This window comes from Etheostoma cragini, chromosome 12 (assembly GCF_013103735.1).
Source record: "Etheostoma cragini isolate CJK2018 chromosome 12, CSU_Ecrag_1.0, whole genome shotgun sequence".
Lineage (NCBI taxonomy): Eukaryota > Metazoa > Chordata > Actinopteri > Perciformes > Percidae > Etheostoma > Etheostoma cragini.
The window spans coordinates 2,512,477-2,517,141 of NC_048418.1; positions in this window are offsets into that span (position 1 = coordinate 2,512,477).

Sequence of the window (4,665 nt, forward strand, 5' to 3'; positions counted from 1 at the left end):
ATACACCTTTGTGTTGTTTCTCCTTAAGGGACGGCCAGAGTGTTTGTGTACAGGTGTGTTTACATGTAGAACGTGATTAAGCAGGATTCAGCAGGACTAATCGAATGTCTTACCTTTTAAATTGCTTTCTCATAGGAAATTCACAGTAGTTCACAGATGATGGAAAACCATTTCTCGCCGCTCTCACTTGAAAAAGACATGCCAATTTTACTCATTTGTTCATTAGCAATATTTTCTTTTGCAATTCCCTATGTATGCTTGGTCTCAAAAACAAGTTTCACCACAAAGTGTTCACATTCAAAAGTAATGCTTTGTGCTTTGTTCTAATGTTTATGCCGTTTTAAATGTAAACCTCTTTGGGTTTCTGTGCAATGAAAAGTGCTACATTAATTAAACTGTCATACAATTTCCAACCTACACCTCTGTGACTCTGAGTCTGTATTTTTAGGGTGCTAGTCAGCGGTGCAGTGCCCCATAATAAACCCCTGTTTGCTGTTGGTCTTTGTGCCCCTGCACCTGACCAGGGTTTACCAAGGTCCTGACACTGCTGTGGAATCAAAGGGCGACCACACATGCTTCTTAAATAACTGGAAGGGTTGTGGAATTACTGTACAACGACAGAAGACGTCGGTGGGGACTTGTAACCTTCTCAACCACAAAGCAAAACTATGTAATGTTATATTTTAAAGCGGTAAACACCTTTTTATTCCCCGCAGTTTTACAGTTACACCTCATCCCCTGCATTTCCCATCATTTAATCTCCAGAGTTGCGTGTGGAACTACAACTGCACACCAGGGCACTGAATCTTTATTGACAGTCAGATAAGATAAGATCAGATAAACTTTATTGTTCCACAATGTGGAAAACTGTGCCTGGCATTTGAGTTGAAGAGTCCAACCCTACGTTCATTTACTTGCTTAATATTTAGCATTTTATTTTATGTCTGTAATTAGTATTGAAATGCTACTTTAGGATCACACTGGTCGTAGGATTGAGAATTAGGTCACACCATGGCTGTAGTACTCGAGTCCGGTCTTGGACTCGAGTCTGGACTCAACACCGTTTTTCTATGGTCTTGGACTTGTCTTGGACTCGCTAGTATTTGGACTCGGACTTGTCTCGTTCTCTGCCACTGGTCTTGCCAAATATGGCTTTTGGTCTCGACCGAGTCCAGGTGTCTTTGTTATGTTGACAATAAAGTGAAACCCAAAAGTATTGTCTCTATACTGTCACGCAGAAGATGTTTTTTCTGTCCTGTACTCGGTCTTGACTCAGAGTCAAACCTTTTTGGAGTTTGTCTTGTCTTGGACTCGAACCACTTTAGACTCGGTCTTGACTTGGACTCGACAAGTCCTGGTCTTGCGCTTGTCTTGGACTCAACAAAGGTGGTCTTGACCACAGCCCTGGGTCACGCCGTTGAAATCTGAAGAGACTCACTTCACCGGACATGATGCAAAACAGAAGAATAATGCAAACTGTTGGGGCTCAGGATGCAGTGTAGACTTACATCACATCATCGTAGCCAACAAGTACATCTGTGGCACGGTTTTGGCTTCATGTTCCAGCCTGAGTTAAGATCACATAACGTCAGCGGCAGTCAGTTCAGCCACCCGGATCCTGAAGCCCTCGTAAACACTCCATCAAAACAGGCTCTGTGCTGGAGTATAATAGCCCCCCCTGTCCTCTTCCCCGGTTTACAGTATGTCCTGTGTCCATCTCTGCTATGGCGTGGGGGGTTCAGAGACAGAGATTAGAGACCCCCCTCTGACTTCCCAGATGGACTCTGCCTTCCCCCTGGTATTACATTCCACTCAGATCACTATACTCTTTAAACCAGCAGGGCTTGCTGGCTTCCAGTGACAAATACCTGTTATAGAGAAATAGGAATGTAACATAAGAGTCAAAGAAAGGAACCACTTTTCTGTTTTTATTTTTTATTTTTTTTAATTTTTTTAACAGATTGTCTTGTTGGTCATTTTGTATTTAAGTAAGCATTACCAACCTAAACTAGATTGTATCCTAACATTAATCTTAACCCTTGTGTTGTCTTCCTGTCAAAATTGAAAATGTAACACTTTTGTTGACACTTTTTATTAACATTTTTAACTTTTTCTCATGTACTTGTCCCTGATTTCAACACTTTTGATGCGTTTTTTTACAATATTGCACAACTTATTAGCTTTAGTTTTACAGTTAGTTTTGGAATTCATGGTCAATAAACCTAATTTTTAGGAAATTAAACTTAATATTTGAGTTAGAAAAGCAGGAATTAGGAATTATTTAGACTAAATTAAAGGAAAGTACGTCAATGGATAATCACAGACTCGAATATGTCAACTTTTACTCAACACTATTTCAAAACCACTTCAATTTTCTTGAAAGAGACACCTTGAAATTAATGACTGTAGAGATTTGTACTTGTACTTGTTACTGAATATCATATTAGATATGATTCATGCCTAAACATAGTGACATTTGCTTCCTTCCTTTGAATTAGAAAGCAGAATTAAAGTGACATTTTGATCTTGTTTATTTCGTTGACTGATCATTAAATTGCCGTTGATTATTATTTATCAAGACACCCGGTGCATATTATATCACTTTACACACACTTTGTGCATGAATGCAAGTGAACAGGCCGTGTGTGAATGCGTGAGTGTGCTAGACAGTGTTTACTTTCTGTTCATTAGAAATTGTTGCTGCTGTCAGGCTTTATACTTGAGATTCAGCACAATGGCATTGGCATCTTTTCCACGACCAACTTCCTGCAGTCATGTTTTAGAAATACCTGCTCTATCACAATATTCCTGCAGCAGTTCTCCATGCAGTGTGTGCTCCTGATCTAACTTCATCAGCTCGTGATCATCTGTCCGCGCTGGGAGATTTCTTCTGGGTTTTGGTGTGCTTTTGTGTTGCTCGGATGGTGCTTTTGGTCTTTAGTTCTCTAATTTTCATGAAAAGATAGATGTGTGCATTCACACTGTAAAAAATGGGGACACAAGCCACAGTCCTTATTTTATGCTAAAAAAAAAAGAGGCTACATCAGTTTCAGCCAAATCATGGCTATGGCCGATGATTTCACTTGACAGCAACATGACAAGCCTGTCCTGAAGGGTTCTTAGAGGAAAGACCGCAGTTGTCAATCTCCCGTCCAGCGCCAACGTCATTTAAATAGCAAATGCTGGTCCAACAAGGAGATGCGTTCAGGGGAAGTCTAGGCGTATTGCGTATTGCTATCTTGAGGCAGCGGGAAGTGATGGCGCCATTAACCAACAAAAACCTGGTCTAAAGTCACTAACCCAGCATTTCTTTGTTATTTTAACTGTGCATTGGTAAAATGCGACTAGGCTCGTGCACAGTGCACGCACACTGTGCTTGTTACACACACACACACACAGGAACGCGCAGCAGCAGACAAACGTGCTAAAGATGTGCCCGGGATAGCTCAGCTGGTAGAGAAGGCCGACACGTATAGAGGTGTACTTCTCAACGCAGCAGCCGCAGGTTGGATTTTGACTTGCGACCCTTTGCTGCATGTTATTCCAACTGTCTCTTCCCTTTTATGTCTTCATTTGTCCTATGGAAATGCCTAAATAAAATATATTTTAAAAAAAAACATGCAAAAGATGTCAAATAGTATTATGTTATGATCTGCTTGCATGGTTTCACTTCATGCACGAGCAGATCAGTTTCTCCTCTTGGAAATCTCTCCTTCCTGCTCAGCAGATCCTCCATCACAACAGCCATGCTCCAAGGATGGGAGATGACACTGGGATTGGTTTGTTGCATGATACGCCTAAAACTCACCAATGATTGAGTTAGGACACTAAGTTAAACCCTTTTGAACCGTGCCCCTGGTGAACGGACCTGTTTTTCTGCCAATAAACCAGCAAAAGTGGATTCATACACGCCCCAAACGTACCTGCTCCTCACGTCGGGCTCTAAGATCGTTGAAATAGGGTTTAATTGTATCATCAGGACATTCTATTACATGCTATTGTTTCGACATTTTGGACTAATTTCATTATCAGGTATTGTGTATTATTGGCAGTGGCATAACTGTCCAATATCTGGACGTTAGCCATGGATCTGCGGGCACTCAGCCCTGCCCAGGACAGATTACCTCACACAATAATTTTCCAAGAGGAGCCAAAAATGTGGTTTTGGCACGTCGAACCACCCATGGGGCGAGAAGAATAAAAGAAAGGGAAAAAAGATGAAAATCCACTCATGCTTGTCACCAAACACGAGGCTGTGTGCCACCATTTCCAATGACTGCCAAGTGATATTATTCACAAGTTGATGAGGAAATTCCCGCAGTGTAAACTGGGGAGACTCCTCCGTCTTTGTCTTCCTTGTCCATCTTTGGACATCTTCTCACTCAGACAGGCGTGACACAGGATTACATTTATGACATTATGAAATATACAGTGAATAGATGCCTGAAATTCCCTGCAAACAATAGAGAAAGCATGAGAACATGGATGCCAGGTCCAGGGCCGGGGCCGGTCGTTTTAAACATTCAGGGCCCAGCCCAAACCAAGCAGGGGGGGTGGGGGGGTGACATTAACATTTAACAACTACATTCACAGTTTTTTTCAAATTTTTGTTGTTGTTGCATTTCCGAGTTTTTTTGCTGCTTTTTCGGACGCTTTTCCTGATGT